Source organism: Spea bombifrons, chromosome 10, assembly GCF_027358695.1.
Source record: "Spea bombifrons isolate aSpeBom1 chromosome 10, aSpeBom1.2.pri, whole genome shotgun sequence".
NCBI classification, from domain to species: domain Eukaryota; kingdom Metazoa; phylum Chordata; class Amphibia; order Anura; family Pelobatidae; genus Spea; species Spea bombifrons.
In genome coordinates, this window is record NC_071096.1 from 17,055,753 (window position 1) to 17,073,770 (window position 18,018).

General features: G+C 39.7%; 1 long non-coding RNA gene and 1 other non-coding gene across 3 annotated transcripts in view; one reads left to right on the top strand and one right to left on the bottom strand.

The window, feature by feature from the left end:
• LOC128467411 (uncharacterized) overlaps positions 1 to 18,018 on the bottom strand; it is a 129,274-nt gene that overhangs the window by 84,361 nt on the left and 26,895 nt on the right. The gene's annotated exons all lie outside the window — the stretch shown is intronic.
• Positions 12,701 to 12,828, top strand: LOC128468086 (small nucleolar RNA SNORA35). Its single transcript, XR_008345804.1, has one exon. It is a non-coding gene; the product is annotated as a small nucleolar RNA SNORA35 (small nucleolar RNA).

Here is an 18,018-nt window from a genome sequence, read left to right on the forward strand (position 1 = left end):
GCTTTTGAGAAGATGTGTGTATGTTTAAGGGAAGCTATCTGGTTTTATAATGTAAGGTCATTTGCATAGTAATGCACTACAAAGGATTTGGAATTAAAGGCTCCAACAGAGATGGGATATTTTCCAGGTGGTCAGACAACTAAAGCAAAAGTGTTGTATTTTCACATAGACTATTTATCATGGATTTTATGAGAACTCTCTGGAAAGAGGTGTTGGGTGAACCACTTTCTGGGAGGCACAAAGGATTCTGGGATAACTAGTTAGGGTCTGTATGAGTCAGTCTAAGTAAGGAGAGAGCAGTGAACGGAAGTTTTCTGGGTCAGGACATTCAGAACCAAGATGTGCAAGATGGCACCCAGGAGAATCCTGTGAGCTGAGAGGTTTCCCAACGATTAAGTATAAGTATTTCTATTAAGTATATTAAGTATAAATAGAACGAATGACATCATTTTGATGATGCTCAAGTAGCATTTTTGTTTTGTATTGTTATCAAATGTTCTGTGTGTGTTAAATATTTTATCACCTGCACCAGTGACCTAATTCAATTTCAATATACATTTTTCTATTCACTTGCCTTTGTGCTTTATTCATCACACATTCCCTAAAGAATACCCCTGTAAGTGGGTCATAATGTCTTAGACTGGGAAAAAGCAACTTCTCAATGTACCAATCGTTTGTATATAGTCAATAAGGTTCATGTCACTTACCAGCACACTCCAGGTTCCAGTGTTCGGCAGAGATCATCTGTTCCTAGCAGTAGGAGCCACAGGAAACCTGTTGTGGCCCTCTTGGTGGAGTCTGATACACGTAAAAACAGGCTATAGGATATCCTGGAAGCTTGTGGAGACCCTCTTAGTGGAGACTTCTAGCCTCTATGTGTAAGAAATTATGACCCTCTTACAGGGTGTTTCTTTTAGGGAATGTGTGATGAATAAAGCACAAATGCAAGCGTATAGAAAAATGGATATTTACCGTATTTGCTCGATTATAAGACGAGGTTTTTTTCAGAGCAAATAGGTCTGACTAAGATCCAGATCCCCCGCAAAGCTGCACGGGACCTGGATCCTCCTGTCTCCCCTTACTCAAACCCCCCCACCCCCAACTTACCGGTGAATTATCTCTGACAGCCGGGGAAGGTCTGCGCGATGGACGCAGACAACCCTCGCAGTTAACCGCACCTCCTTCCAACTGCAGCGGAAGTTGACTACGCGAATCGCGTAGACGTGTACACGCTGCCCAGACAACACACCGGGAGTCAGAAGCACCGGTAAGTTTTTTGTTTTTTTTGGGGGGGGTTAAGTGGGGGGCATAAGGCATTTCTGTAGGTAGAGTGCTCTATGAGATGTCTTTTAACCCCCTTAATGCCACTCTGCCTCCTGAAATGCCTTATACCTCCCTATATGCCACTCTGCCCCATAATATGCCTTTTAACCCCCTAAATGCCAGAGTGGCATATAGGGGTATAAGGCATTTCTGGAGGAAGAGTGGCACATAGGGGGTCAAAAGGCATATCATAAAATAAGTAAACTAGCTTTGATCCATTACAGATTTCGGCCTGTTTGATACTTCTGAAGGCTTATATTTCAGTTTATTGTATGAATAGTGAAAATACGATTACTCTATATTATAAAACTGAAGCGTAAATTGCAATTTGAATTTTTGGATTCAGAATGAATATGAATTGTATTGGAAATTTATATATATATATATATTTTTTCCCCTCATACTTTTTTTATGATGTATGTTTATATTTATATGTTTATATACAAATAAATTATAAAAAAAGGCATATCATGGGGCACAGTGGCATATAGAGGGTTAAAAGGCAAATCATGGGACACAGTGGCATTTAGAGGGTTAAAAGGCATATCATGGGACACAGTGGCATAGGGGGTATAAGGCATTTATGGGGCAGAGTGACAAGCAGATGTGCATAAATGGGGGGCAGGTTGGAAAATAAAAGGAATTAAAAACAAAATATTTTACTCAATCATAGCTTTTATTAAAAAAAATAGTTTACATAGTTTACATGAATTAACATTTACTGGTAAAACTTTTTTCCTATAGGGTCGTCTTATATTCAGGCTTTTCCTTTTTTTCCTAAATTAATATTCAGATTTTGGGGGGTCGTCTTATAATTAGGGTCGTCTTATAATCGAGTAAATACGGTATATTAAATTAGGTCACTGTTACAGGTTGTAAAACATAACATACACAAAACATTTGCTAATAACATAAAACAAAAGAGATACTTAAACAAATTCTTGGGAAACCTCTCAGCTCACATGCTGATATCGAGGCATTTCAAGAACACCAACTGAGTGGAAAAAACGACCTTTGATCGTTTCTTAAACAAAGTTTCTAGCGGCAGGGCGCCGCCATGCTTACCTTACCTTCAAAGATAGCGCTGCCCTTCTCCTGGCAATAGCCTCAGAAGCGATTACAAATCACTTTAGTCACTCAGGGGGTGTTGCTGGATGCTATCAGCATCCAGTGATTGACACCCCAAGCCTAAAGATCACTCAGGAGAGTGATCTTGATTTGCTCGGTCAAAGGCAATGTTTATTAACATTTACTTTGACCGGTAAAGATCTGCCTCCCTCCATGAATTGCTTTTAGTGAGGGAGAGAGACAGATCGTGATAAAGCAGGTAAACTTTCATAAAATATTATAAAAAAAAATTAAAAATCCCCAAAAAGGCTCTTATAAGAGCCCCCTTTTTTTAACCCCTTCCTTACTATTGATCACTGCACAGGCAGTGATATTGCACATCAGCACTTTTTTGCTGTTTGTGCCCTTTTATTTTTATCCACATTTTTTCAGGGTTTATTTTATATTGTTATATTATTTTTGGCACCTTTTAGCTTACTGTATTTTTTTATATATATATATATATATATATTTTTTTTTTCTTTTTCATTTTACCGGCTAGGGGTTAATGATGCAGCGCAGGTATACTGCGGAGGAGGCGTATGAATTTTTGGCCTCAGATTCTGAGGCCACTGACGTTGGTCAGTTCATAGATATATCTAGTGATGTATCTGTGGCTGCTGGGTCCGCTGCCACAAGTAGTGGTGGCAGGGCACCTGAGGAGTGGGTAGCACCTAATAGGTATAAGCCAGCTATCCCTCCCTTTACTGCAATTCCTGGCATCATAGTTACATAGTTACATAGGCTGAAAAAAGACATGCGTCCATCAAGTTCAGCCTTTCCTATATCTGTTAATTTGTTGCTGTTTGATCCAAAAGAAGGCAGAAAACCCCGGCTTCGCTCTTTCCAATTTTGCACTAACCAGGGAAAAAAATTCCTTCTTGACCCCAAAATGGCAGTCAGATTTCTCCTTGGATCAATAAGCTGTTTCCCCATAATTAAAGATTATATCCCCGAATATTATGTTTTTCCAGGTATCCATCCAGTTGCAGTTTAAACATCAATATTGATGTTACAGGATTCACCCCACTGCAGTTTGTGCAGATTGTTTTGGGAGAAGATGTCTTGGGAGACATTGTCTCCCAGTCAAACCTTTATGACCAGCAGTACCGTGCTGCTAACTCTGACTCCTATTTTGCAAAGCAGCCATGGACCCCCATTGACGTGCCAGAATTTCTTAAATTCTGGGCATTAACTATGCTGATGGGAATTATTAAAAAACCCTCCATCCGCTGGAGCACCAGCCCCATCCTTAGTACCCCAATTTACACCCAGTCAATGGGTAGGAGAAGGTATGAAATGATTCTTCATTTCATGCATTTTAGCAATAAAACAGCCTGTGTCCGCCTAAGGAGCACTCTCAGTTTGACAGGCTCTATAAAATCCGCCCCCTGATTACCCATCTGGCTGCCAAGTTTGCAGAGGCTTATACACCTGGAAGGGTTATCTGCGTGGATGAAGGAAGGATGGGATTCAAGCAGTATATTCCTTCCAAGCGCTCCAGGTATGGAATAAAATTGTATAAGCTCTGCAAGAGCGAAACTGGGTATACTCAGGCTTTCCGGGTATACGAGGGAAGGGATAACCACCTTGACCCTCCAGGTTGCCCAGAGCATCTGGGAACCAGTGCCAAGATTGTTTGGGACCTAATATTCCCCCTTATAAACAAAGGCTACCACTTGTATGTTGACAACTTTTATACTAGCGTCCCTTTGTTCAAGCTGCTGTGTTGTTTTGACACAGTAGCTTGCGGTACTATAAGAAAGAACGGCGTGGGTTTTCCACAAGATCTGGCACAAACCCGACTACGAAAGGGGGAGACCTCAGTTCTACATCAAGAGGAGCTCTTGGCATTGAAGTTCATGGACAGAAAAGAAGTGTGCATGCTGAGCACCATCCACGAACAGAGAACTGTGGAGGTTTCTGTCCGTGGCAGAGCCGGGTTCACTAGAAAGCCAGTGTGCATCAGGGCCTATAATAAGAACATGGATGGAGTTGATCTGTCAGATCAACTCCTACAGCCCTACCTCCTTATGAGGAAGGCAAAGGCTTGGTACAAGATGGTTGCAATTTATCTCATGGAAATTGCAACCTACAACACTTTTTTTGTTACATAAAAAAGCAAATCCCGGAATGTCTTTTTTGCCGTTTCAGCTTCAAGTTATTTCGGGTATCTCGTACCAAGATGCACCTGTTCCCCGGGCGGTGATGGAGTCTAGCAGAATTGGGGCTACCCATTTTATTTTTAGACTTCCTCCTACAAAGAAGAAACAGAGTCCCCCAAAAGATGCAGGGTATGCTACAGCAGGGGGCAAAGAAAGGACACCACGTTCTACTGTCCAGATTAGCCTGGAGAACCTGCACTCTGCCTTGGTAACTGCTTCAAGCTGTCCCACACAGCTGCCCATTTTTCATTTGTTTTTTTTGTGTTCCCGCTCCACTTTTGTATTTTTTTAGAATTTTTTTTACATTTACTGCTTTTTAGATTTTTTTGGTGCACCATTTTTATGAGCCTTTATTTGCACTAACAAGTGTCCCCTGTGTCTATTCTTTTTTTTATTATTATTATTATTATAAACGTAAGTATACAAACATAAGTAATATACAAAGTGAAAAAAATTACATCGTGATTCATTAGCAACAGAATATACATAAATGTACACCATATTGCCTGAATATAATTACAGAGTGCAAATTTATATGCATCGTAATGCCCTAGTGTCGCTACGACAAGATCACGGCGTCTCATACAGTCTAAAAAGGCCTAAGTGTTTAAGAGATCTTTAGGCCCCTCATTCACACCAACATACACTCCAGCCATACTCCACTGTTCCTTATACCGATTCTTATGCATATCCTTCTTCATGGTCATTCTTTGTTATAAATTCCTAGGAACAATTATTCGTCACGTGACTAAAAGGAAAACAATAGAAACTGAATTTTTTTTATAATTGGATATATATGTATGTTTGTCTCTTTTTCCCATTTTTTTCCCTTTCTCTTTTCCATTTTTTTCCCCTCCCTTTCCTTCCTTTTTACCGTATTTGCTCGATTATAAGACGACCCTGATTATAAGACGACCCCCCAAAATCAAAATATTAATTTAGGAAAAAAAACAAAAAGCCTGAATATAAGACTACCCTATAGGAAAAAAGTTTTACTAGTAAATATTAATTCATGTAAACTAAATTTCATATTTAATAAAAGCTATGATTGAGAAAAATATATTTTTTATTTCCTTTTATTTGCCAACCTGCCCCCCCCAGTTATGCACATCTGCCCCCAGGCTTGCCACTCTGCCCCCAGAAATGCCTTATACCCCCCTATTTGCCACTCTGCCCCATGATGTGCCTTTTAACCCTCTATATGCCACTCTGCCTCCAGAAATGTCTTATACCCTCCTATATGCCACTGTGCCCCATGATATGCCTTTTAACCCCCTATATGCCCCTCTGCCCCATGATATGCCTTATACCCCTATATGCCACTCTGGCATATAGGGGGTTAAAAGGCATATCATGGGGCTGAGTGGCATATAGGGGGTTAAAATGCATTTCTGGAGATATATATATATATATATACTGCTAACAGCAATCACACTCCTATCCAGACCCGGCCTTAGGTGTTCTGGCGCCCTGTGCGGACTACTCCTCTGGCGCCCCCCCATCCCAAAAAAAGAAAGGAATAAAAACTTGTAACAAAACCCCAATCACTATATACTACGCCAAACATTGATGTGGTGTAGGCCTACCACTTCATTGTCTGACTTAGTAGTAGGGATGCACCGAAACGAATTCTGGACTGAAACCGAAAGTGCAGCATTTACCTGGCCAAAACCGAATATGACCCCCCCACACATAAAGAAATCTAACACTTTTATTTAAAGTAAGTAACACACCAAAATAGGACAAAACAATAAATAACAATATTATATATATATATATATATATATATATATATATATATATATATAATTAACAGCAATCACATTCCTATCATGCCCAGGCATACCCAGATTCCAGGATGTACTCGCAGACTTGGCATGATAGGAGTATGATTGCCCTTCTCACTCCCTTCTGCCCTATCTACCCCTTTTCACTCCCTTCTCTCTATCTACCCCCTTTCCTCTGCCTCACGCCCTTCTCCCTATCTACCCTTTCCCTCTTTGAAGTTCACTTACCTTTCAGGAGTCCTGCGGTGGGGGTGCAAGGCCTCTGCCTCCCAGCTCTGCCACTGTATGGAACAGTATAGAGTGATGGGAGTTATGATGTACTTTTAGAGCATAATTAGATCATGAAAAAGACATTGGAAATGGTACAGCATAACACCCATCACTCTCACACACTTACCAATCCACACATATACTAATCCACACATATACCAATCCACACATACACCAATCCACACGTATACCAATCAACACGTATACCAATCCACATGTATGCCAATCCACATGTATACCAATCCACACGTATACCAATCCACACGTATACCAATCCACACGTATACCAATCCACACACATACCAATCCACACATATACACTAATCCACACACATACTAATCTACACATACTAATCCACACGTATACCAATCCACACGTACACTAATCCACACATATACCAATCCACACATATACAAATCCACACATATATACCAATTCACACATATATACCAATTCACACATATATACCAATCCACACATATATACCAATCCACACACATATATACCAATCCACAAACATATATACCAATCCACACACATATATACCAATCCACACACATATATTCCAATCCAAACATATATACCAATCCACACATATACACCAATCCACACATATACACCAATCCACACATATACACCAATCCACACATATACACCAATCCACACATATACCAACCCACACATACTAATCCACACATACCAATCCACTCTCACTCTCACTGAATGCTTTCCTACCTTTCCTCTTTTCTCCTTACAGCTTCTTTTCCTCCTCTTCGCTCCTCTTCTTCAGTTCTTCTGTCCTCTCTGTCTTCTTCCGGGTCAGAGGGCACGGACAGCGGTGGGCGCGGCTTCAGTGCTGTGCGCCGGGATCTGACAACAAACCCCGGCGCACAGCAGCTGTTGCCGCGCGGATCACAAGGGAGCGATATCGGAGGTCTTTAACAGACCTCCGGCTCCCTTGAGCGATCTTAAGCTGGGTTCAAGGGAGATCCTTGAACCGGCTTAAAATCACTCCCTTGCGAGCCTGCTCCTCCAGCGGCGGACATTACTGTCCGTCTCTGGAGGGGTGCCGGGTGCCCCCCTGATGAGCGGCACCCGGTGCGGACCGCCCCCCCCCGCTAGGTACGCTACTGGCGGCAGCGGACCCCGCGGCGGCGGACCCCGCGGCGGCGCCCCCTGGAGTGTGGCGCCCTGTGCGGTCGCACAGGTCGCACACCCCAAAGGCCGGCCCTGCTCCTATCAAGCCAAGGCAGCCCGTACATGCTGGAACCTGGGGATGTTAGAAGTGTGATTACAGCCTCCCTATGCCATGCTACCACCCCCATCCCCCTTACACATCCATGCTATCACACACACACACTCATTCACAAACATTTAAATACTCATTCATTCCATTAATCACACATGCACACACACGCTCAAACCCCCCACCCCCTTACCTGAACTGCAGATCTCCCACACGCAGACTTCTGCAGGGGCCCGGCTGTGCGAGCAACTTCTCTGGCCCCGCCCCCAGAGGAAGGAGGGGGGAGATAGAGTTATGTGAGGACTGTGCTAGCTTCCTGTTTCCTGCTGCTAATAGCAGAGACGCTGCTCCCGATCAAAGCCCGGTAAGCAGCACGGCCGAAGCAGAATGAGGTCTGATTATAAGACGACCTCGATTATAAGACGAGGGGTATTTTTCAGAGCATTTGCTCTGGAAAAAACCTCGTCTTATAATCGAGCAAATACGGTATTTCCTTCTCTTATTTCCTATTTCTTCTCCTCCCTTTTCCCGTTTTATAGGTTTTATGTAATAGGATATTAATCAAGCCAGGGTTTCCAAATCTTATTGAATTTATGTATTCTCTGTTGTGCTTGGAAAAAGCCTTGCTCCATTAAACATTGATACTTTATTTGACTAATTACATTTTCGATAGGTATTATTGTTTTTTGTTGCCATTTCCTCGCAATACATATCTTCATTGCCAGGAGGCACTGTATTACTAAGGCTCTTTAGTTAAATGTTAAATTAGACAAACCTAAATGCAATAGTGCTTTATCAGGAGTCATGATAATATCTGTGTCAATAGTTATGGAAATTAATGCAAATAAATCCTTCCAAGACTGTAAAATCTCACTGCAGTCCCACCATATTTGTCTAAAAGTTCCTTATTAGATCTCCAGCATACTGGAAAGTATTTCTGATGATATTTAGCTAATTTAATCGGGGTCAGATACCAACGGAACATAATTTTATAATGTATTTCTATCATATTCAGACAGTGGGAGACTTTGTTTATTTCCACAAGGCTATCTATCTGTTGAGATTTATCACATTGAATGCAGAGGTTGTGATGCCATGTTTATATTACATTAATACATTTTAGGGATTCAATTTCCTCCATTAACAGGTAGCACCTCTTTAAACACTTGAAAACAGTAAAAACAATTCGTTAATCTGACGATTTATTATCGATATTTTACCAGAAAATAAATTTGACCTTATATAATATCTAATTCTTAATACATTGTAGAATTCTATATTGCCAAAATTAAACTCCCCGGAGAGTTGTTGAAACGGTTTTATATCTCTTAAATGTAGTATATCATTAATTCTTTTGTTTTTAAATCCACTCCAATTCCTAAGACTCAACTGGGGAATATTAGTCTGAAAGATTTCTAATGGGGCTGTAGGAATGATTTTGTTTTTCATACCTATACTACGTTTAAATGTGTTCCATGGTACTCTTGATTGTAATGGGGAGGGTTTTAGTCACATTAATTGATCTATCATCACGCTGCCACATAAGGCATTCTAAATTAGTCATTCCTATTAATTCTTGTTCTATAAGAAACCATGCTTCATTGTGACTAAATTTGTATTGTAGTTTTAGAATATGGGTTAACATGCTAGCTTGGACATATCTCCCCAAACTTGGAACATTAAAGCTGCCATTCTTTTACTCGCATATAAGATTTTCCTTGCAATCCTAGGTTTTTTTTCTGCCCATATCAAACTTTCTATGTTTTTTTTTAAATGTTTGCATCCAAGGCATTGGGAGTCTAATTGGTATCATCCTAAGTAGATACAACCACTTAGGGATTATATAAGATCTAACAATATTCATTCTCCCTAGCCAAGATACAAATAACCCCTTCCAACTCGCTATATGCTTTAGTAATTCGTCCCGTAGTTTACTATAATTGTTCTCATTAATACAAGAAATTTTAATTGGGATTATAATTCCTAGGTATTCTATTTTATCCGTTCCCCAGACAAAATCATATTCTTCCTCCAATTGAGTTCTAATGGGTCCGGAAATATCTGTTAGATAGTTAGATATTTTACTAAAGGTTGAAATTTCTCCCATCAGTACTTTTAGAGATTTTACTAGGTCATATAGGGAAATCAAGACGTCATCTGTGTAAAGACTGATTTTGTTTACCAAATCTCCCTTAATTTCTCCATTATTCCTGATCCTAGATGCTAGAGGTTCGATAGTGAGGATGTATAATAGAGGTGCTAGGGGACAACCCTGCCCAGTACCATTATGAATACCAAACCACTGTGAAGTAAACCCCTGTCCTATCACTCTAGCAGTTGGTTTTGTGTATAGGGACATAACTGAGTCTATAAACCCTTCGCCAAAACCGAACGAACGCAGGGTCTCTACCATAAAGCTCCAGTTGACCCTATCAAACGCCTTTTCGGCATCTAGGGCCAGGAATACGGCTGGGATTTTATATGATGTTACATATTCTACGAGGTCAATGATTTTGCGCGTGTTATCATTTGAATGTCTACCCTTTACAAAACCAGTCTGATCCCTATGTATTAACTGGGGAATTACCAATTTCAAACGCTCAGCAAGAATGGCCGAATATATCTTCGTATCCGTATTGATAAGTGATATTGGTCTAAAATTGGCCATTATTGTACTATCTTTTCCCGGTTTTAGTATCGGAAGAATAGATGCTTCTAACATACCATTTGGGAAGCACTTATTTAATTTTATTTCATTAAACGTATTGGTTAATTGAGGCACTATTAGTTTAATAAGCTTTTTATAAAATAAGGCTGTGAATCCATCTGGTCCAGGCGCTTTATTAATCTTCAATGCCTTTATTGCTCTATATACTTCACTCTCCTTAAATTGCATATCTAGCAGTTCCGCTTGATTCTCAAGGATTTTTGGTAGTCTAGAATCTAAAAGATATTTCTTAATGATATTGTTATCTTGATTCTGAATAGGTAGATTATACAAAGATGAATAAAATGAAGCAAATGCCCGCGCAATCTCTTTAGGGCTATATAGATACTTATTCCCATCTTTAATTTTTAATATTCTAGCTTTTAAATTGCGCTTTCTTAGTTGATGGGAGAGCATTTTATCCGCTCTATTACCTGCATAGTAGAATTTTTGCTTCATTTTAATTATGTTATAATTTGCTTTGGAGAAAAGCGCTTCTTGAATTTCCTTTTTAATTTTTATCATGTTCATTATGGATAGATTATCAGGAGATTCCGTGAGGAGATTTTCTTTTTAAATTACTTAAGGAGATATATACAAATCCGATAATTTTTTCTTATTTTTAGTTCTTATTTGTGCGGTCTTTTTAATTATTAGCATTTGTATGCTCCCCATACATTTCCTAAACTAACATCGTCCGTCAGATTTTCCTGGAAATATTGTTCGGACTTCTGGAATAAGTATTCACATATTTCTTTAGATGACAGTAATGAATCCGCTAATCTCCAAGGTCGTGGGGCTCGGTCTGTATTTCTTATTAATTTCTAAACAAACAGAGTCATGGTCCGACCAGACAATATTATTTATAGTAATATTTTTACAATCATTTACTGTTTCAGCTTTTGTCAATATTATGTCTATCCTTGAGAAGCATTTATGTCTATGAGAAAAGAAAGTGAAGTCTATGTCATTTGGTCTAATCTTGTTTTATCTCTTCTGATATTCCTCTTAATCTTAGTTTTTTTTCTTCGTGCTCTTTCTTCAGCCTCATTTAATTTTTGTTCTAAGGTGCATATCAGGTTATCTTTCTTTGTAAGCTCTTCCTTTATAGAGCTTATCTCAAATTCTAGATAATCATGTTTTTGCTCATATGTTTTAAGGCTATCTTCCAATTTTTTTAATTTTTCCATTCATTATTTAGTTTCAGTAACTCTTCTTTAAATAGGTTAAGTTGGATTTCCATACAATGTTGGAGATAGTCTCTAGTAATCATTTGAGATTTTTGTGAGCTTGGGCTGAGAGATTGCCTATGTAATTCGTCTATAGTGGTATCAGATAAACATAACAATTCCTCCATGTTTTTAGGAGCCTGCGGAGAGAACAGTGTACTGATCTTTTTTTCTTTTTTTGGATCAAAGTCTCGCTTTTCCCTTTTTTTATATCTTGCGTCATCTTTTTTGAGAAGCCATTTTAACATTTAACTGACCCTTAGTCAATGTATTCCAGTACAATCAATCTGATGCGTTTTCTATCCTCGTTGTACGACATTCATGACTTCAATAAATATAGCATGGAGTTAAAAAGAAAAGAGGATCCAATTTGCCCGTATATACTGTATACCGATCAGTTAATAAAGATTTCAAATATACTATATATTAATAATTACTGATTGCGTGTCTGTATTAGGTTGTTCTTATGTAGAATTATGTAAAATGTTGTAGTTCAGATGCTTTGTTGTAATATAGTACGCGGTTTCTGCAGCTCTCGATTCGCATCTGCTTCACAACCACCTCAACAGACTCTCGTTTAGTTACAGTCTCCAGTCTTGTTTAATTTCAGTCTCCAGTCCGCTCCATCGTTGGCGTATGTCAGGATGTATGATAAGGGTCTCTAGTACTCTGTTATCTCCGCCGTAAGATCAGCAAGATCGGCTATCCAAGGTGCACTCTCATTCGGATGCCGCAATCGTAGCGGTTTGTTGCGTGCTCCATTAATTTGCCGCCATGTTCGGGTAGCCGCGTGGTCACCTACTCCATCTCGCCCGTTCCTCCTACGCACCTCCTCTGTGTGTGCGTATCACGTCATCACGTCCCCTGGCACTGCCATCTCCCCTGTGTCTATTCTGTGGCTGAAGGTTCGCTTAACGGTGCTAGATCAAATCCCTTCTTGGAGAATGGCCAGTCTTTCTTGTAGCCTGCCCCTTCTGAAAGTTGGGTACAAAAAACGGCTGTCAAAATTTCAAATTGAAACCGTGAATTACGCATGTCCCAAATGTTACCTTTTAGCCCCCACACAACCTGACAAACCATGCATGTGGGGTGTCACTGTACTCAGGAGATGTTACTGAACACATATTGGGGTGTTGTTTGACAGGGACATACACCAGGACCTGTATATTTATAACTAAAATCCAATTTGTGTGAAAAAATTACTATTACAAAGTTTGACAAAGTGTGGTTGTATAATTAGTGCATGAAACGGGTTAAAATACCAGCATTTGAAATACCCTGGGGTGTCTAGTTTCCAAAAATATATGGTTTCATTGAGTTAACCGGCTTCAAAGATGTTCCAAAGAGGAGATGGAGGCAGAATGACCAGATTTGGAAATCATAAAACACTACTTGTACTTATTGCCCTATAACTTACAAAAAACAGCAAAAAAAAACCATAAAAACATTGGGTATTTCTAAACTCAGGAGAGATAGTAGAATCTCTATTTAGCTGTTTTTTTTACTAGCTTTTGTAGATGAGTAAAAGATTTTTCAAATAAAAGTCATAAAAGGTGTGTTTTTTTTCAAATTTTCACCATGTTTTATTATTTTTTTTTTATAGTAAATTACATGATATGATCAAAATAATGGTATAAAGCCCATCTTGTCCTGAAAAAAACAACATATCACTTGTGTGGGTACACTACATGGGAGAGGAGAGAATTACATTTAAACACAAACACTGCAAAAGTGTTAAAACAGGCTCGATCCCAAAGGGTACATAAGGAAAAATAACCCTACACCCTCTAGAATAAATATACATACACAAACCATACATAAGATTTTTCTAGTGGTACCATCACGAAAAGTGGAGTTAAGAGATAGGGAAGGGAACAGGAATATTAATCATTGCTCTCAAAATGATAAAACGAAGAGGAATATTATGTATAACAAACAATCTTCAGATAAAGTATATAATATGAAACTCGAAATTTAACATAGAGAAGAATATGGGATTCTCACAAATAAGGAGTAGTAGTACGTGCTAACGTCTCTCCCCTCTGACAGTCTCTTCACTGGCTGCCTGTTTGCTTGAGGATTCATTTCAAAATCCGCAATCTTACTTTCAAAGTCCTTCACAGCCGTTCCCCGCCCTACATCTCCCAACTCCGTCTATCCTCTCCTCTGATTTCTAGCTCTCATGCATGCTTACAAGATTTCTCCAGGGCTGCCCCTATCCTCTGGAATGCCCTCCCCCGTCTATCCGTCTCTCCCCTGCCTTCCGTCCTTCAAAAAAATCCCTCAAGACGCTTATAATATTGCACATTAACACCCCCCATAGGCCCTTAGTTCACCTCTCCTAGTCACTCTAATGCAATACTTACACAAGTGTGGCTGGTCCATCCCTACGATGGCACTTTTACCTTTTACCTATCGTGTAATACACTCTAAAACCCCTTTAGATTGTAAACTCATTTGAGCAGGGTCCTCCTCACCTGTTGTCTCTGTAAGTCAATTTGTTATGTTACATACTACTTGTTATGTCCTGTCTACCCATTGTACAGCACTACAGAATTTGATGGCGCTATATAAAACAATAAATAATAATAAAGTGGGGATTACACAAATACACTAGGGATTTAACTTTCAGAATCTTTATTAAGAATCCACATGTTAATGAAGAAATAGAAAAATCCCCCTTTATACACGTCATTAAGCAAATAAATCAACCTTTTGTCCCACTTCTTATAAATATCTAGTGATTAAGAATTTTGAGTAAAGGGTCCTCCTAGATATGAAAAAATACAAACACTCCAAATTTAGCTGTATTGATAATATGACCAGAAAGGAAAGACAGCCAATTAAGAACCTGGAAGGTAATAATGAAATCACTATAAAATCAGTCGATATATGGTGGTATGCAGGGGCCTGCCCGGGACTTAATTTAAAACATCGGGGGGGGGTTTAGTTTTTTTTTTAAACTTTATTTAACATCATTCATGTTAAATAAAGTTTTATAAAAAAACCAAAAAAAAAACCAATGCTTTAATCTAAGTCCCGGGCAGGGGCGCCGAGCGTTTGCTCGTGAAGTTCTCAGTAACCGCTCGGCGCCCCTTACTCTCCGTGACTCCGTTGCGGTGCCAGCATCTCATGTTCCGGCTCTCAACATGAAATGTCGGCACCGCGGCAGAGCGAGAAGACGGACGCCTCCCGCTCTCACCGCAGGACTCCGGCAACAAGGTAAGTGAGGGGGGCTGTAGTTTGAAGGAGCAGAGGGGGGGTGTAGTTTGAAGGGGCAGAGGGGGGGTGTAGTTTGAAGGGGCAGGGGGGGTAGTTTGAAGGGGCTGAGGGGAGGGGTAGTTTGAGGGGGGGTAGTTTGAAGGAGCAGAGAGGGGGGGATAGTGAGGGGGGGCGCCAGAGGAGTAGTCCGCACAGGGCGCCACAACGCCTAAGGCCGGCTCTGGTGGTATGGTTATGCTTAAATGTTAAGTTGCCTAAATGCAACCCTGTGAAAGACATGCAGTCAACATTAGCCATTTTGCTTAAGAGTGCATTAGAAACAGGCATTTTGATTGCAAATTACTATAAATATTTCAACATCAAATTCCCTAAAACGCCAACCTTTTATTGCCTAAAACACGTAGACCTCATTAATCCACTAGGGCATCCTATTGTTTCTGGTATACAATTGAAGTGTTTTCAAATTTTTCAGAATACATTGATCATTTATGACAGCCCTTAGTAATATCAACCAAATCGTATTTGAAAGATACTATAAATGTCCTGCAGATGTTACAAAATATTGAGCATTCTAGGGGTCTGGAAGCTGTATCTTTCTATTTACAAGAATCTGGTCTTTGCCATACTTCTCAGATTCAACTTATCCTAGATTGTATTTGTCACGGATCTGGCTATTCCGACCGACTACCTCCGCTGTCTTATGCTCCCTTAGCCCGGGACACACACTTTCCCCGGTTTCCCAGTCACTAGCCATGACTCAGTGTAGGGAATAACATTAAGAACGCTTTATTGTACACAGACACAGGTGTATATATATTAGACTTGGGCACCAGGGGGCTCTTCGTGTTCGTCTTCGTGCTCGTCTTCGGCAAAAAAACAACTTCGTATTCCGCGAATATTCGCTTGGTCCTGTCTTCTCTTCGGGCGAATATTCGCGGACATTCTTCGTGTTCGGGTTTTCTTCGTTTTCCCCGGTTAAGGGGTTAAAACGGGGTTAATGCCGCTCTGGCGCCAGGAGTTTAAATGTCCGTATGAGCAACTCTATTGGTCGTCAGCAGGGGGCTCATCTGCCATTGGTTGATGGCAGACGAGCCCCCTGCTGGCGACCAATAGGGTCGCTCGTACAGACTGTTAAACTCCTGGTGCCGTAATTGTCCGGCAGATCCCGCTGGTCTCCCTGTTCTATCATTTATTAACTGATAGAACAGGGAGACCAGTGGGATCTGCCGGGTAAGTTGCAGCATTGGGATTTTAAAAGTCTGTACGAGCGACTCTGTTGGTCGCTCGTACAGACTTTTAGGCTCCTGGTGTTGTAACTTACCTGGCACATCCCACTGGTCTCCCTGTTCTATCAGTTAAATGTCCGTACGAGCGACCAATAAAGTCGCTCGTACGGACATTTAACTGAAAGAACAGGGAGACCAGTGGGATGTGCCGGGTAAGTTGCAGCATTGGGGTTTTAAAAGTCTGCACGAGTGACTCTGTTGGTCGCTCATGCAGACTTTTAAAACCCCAATGCTGCAACTTACCCGGCACATCCCACTGGTCTCCCTCCCTGTTCAATTAATTAAATGTCCGTACGAGCGAACAATAAAGTCGCTCGTACAGACATTTAACTAATTGAATAGGGAGGGAGACCAGTGGCATCGGCAGGGTAAATTGCAGCATTGGGGTTTTAAAACCCCAATGCTGCAACTTGCCCTGCAGATGCCACTGGTCTTTAACTAATTGAACAGGGAGGGAGACCAGTAGCATCTGCAGGGTAAGTTGCAGCATTGGGGTTTTAAAACACTTTAGTTAAGAAGAAAGGTTATTATTATTATTATTATTTTTATTTATTTTAAACACATAAATAAAGTAAAAAATACAATAACCGTACAAAGACAAGTCAATACAGAACAAACATCATAAAAATCAATTTGTCATCTCAATAAATCAATTGATCACGATATCAGAAATAGTAATGAAAGCTCTTGGCTAATGCAGGGGGGACAACAACAATTATGTAAAATATTGCTTTTAATTTCTCTCAACTACTGATTTCCAAATTTTAGAACCCTCCTCTGCTGTCTTATATCGATATAATTTGATTTTTAAACCCAGACCAGGAGGGTATATTTTGCGATTTCCAATTTCTTATTATTAAATATTTTATTGTCAAACAGATATGTGTACCCCCAAAAAATAGGGGTGATTTTAATTTCGGCCATGCTAGATGGAGTAGTATTGTTTTAGGTCTTCTATCAACCTCTTCAATGCCTAGTGCCCTTAAAGTCTCAAAAACCATATTCCAAATAAGCTGGAGATATACACATTCCCACTAAACATGCAGATATGTGCCCTGACTAATGTTACATCTCCAACATTTGGTTGATGTTAAGGGAAACATTTTAGAAACTTCTGTTGGAACTAAGTGCCATCTGTGATTGATTTTAAATTGTAGCTCCAATAAATTTAGGCAATGTACATATTTTTTAATTTTTGGAATTATTCCAATCCATTCCTTATGCGGGATTTCCCGTTCTATATCTCTCTCCCATTTATCAAGGTATGTACGTATTTCACTCCTCTGATTGTTATTTATCAGGTTCAAATCCAAGATTTTACTTACGTTTTTATTTTTATAATAGATTACATTTAATCCTGTTCTTTCTGTTTCCGAGTCTGACATGAGATGGTCTAATAAAAAAACTTTTTATTTGTAAATATTTGAATATATCCTTGGTCTGTAAATTAAAATCAGATTTATGAGATGCAAATAGTTTTATTATATCTCCATCTAATAGATCGCTTATTTTGTCAATACCTTTGCTCTGCCATTCTTTGATATCGATATTCTCTATTTCAGCCTGGAGACCAGCAAGAGAGCAGTACTTAGGTATTTTATCTTTATTCTTATCTTTTTTTGTCTTATTTTCTTCCAAAACTTTAGGAGACTATTAATTATTAAGTTTCCTTCCT